The following is a 416-nucleotide window of genomic DNA, read 5'->3' as shown; positions in this document are numbered from 1 at the left end:
GATTGAGAGTTGAGTGGAGTGAGTGTACGCAAAAGTTGTTCTGCGATTGCGGATCTGGGGTAATGGTTAATGTTAGCAGGGGAAGACGAGAGGGAGGAAGAGGGGGAGGAAGGGAGGGGGAGGAAGGAGGGGAGGGGGGAAGGAGGGCGAGAGGGACAGGGAGGGATTCCCAGGATAGACAAAGCATTACGGCAGTCCCTCCAGGATGCGCGAAATGAAAGCCTGAAGAATAAACAGGCAGGAATAAGAGGAGTAAGATGCGTAACCTCAGAATAAAAAGGGGAAACCACAGAAAAGTGGTAGTATATCTACTGAAATTTAATGCATGGAGAGAAAAGGAGAAAAAGAGGAAATGGCACAATGACGAAAGGACAGGAAGAGTTACTTTTGTATGGCTGAAATGAACAAGGAGGTAA

Source organism: Penaeus monodon, chromosome 23 (genome assembly GCF_015228065.2).
Source record: "Penaeus monodon isolate SGIC_2016 chromosome 23, NSTDA_Pmon_1, whole genome shotgun sequence".
NCBI classification, from domain to species: Eukaryota; Metazoa; Arthropoda; class Malacostraca; order Decapoda; family Penaeidae; genus Penaeus; species Penaeus monodon.
The sequence above is the reverse complement of the archived record's forward strand: the minus strand, read 5'-3'. Positions refer to the sequence as shown.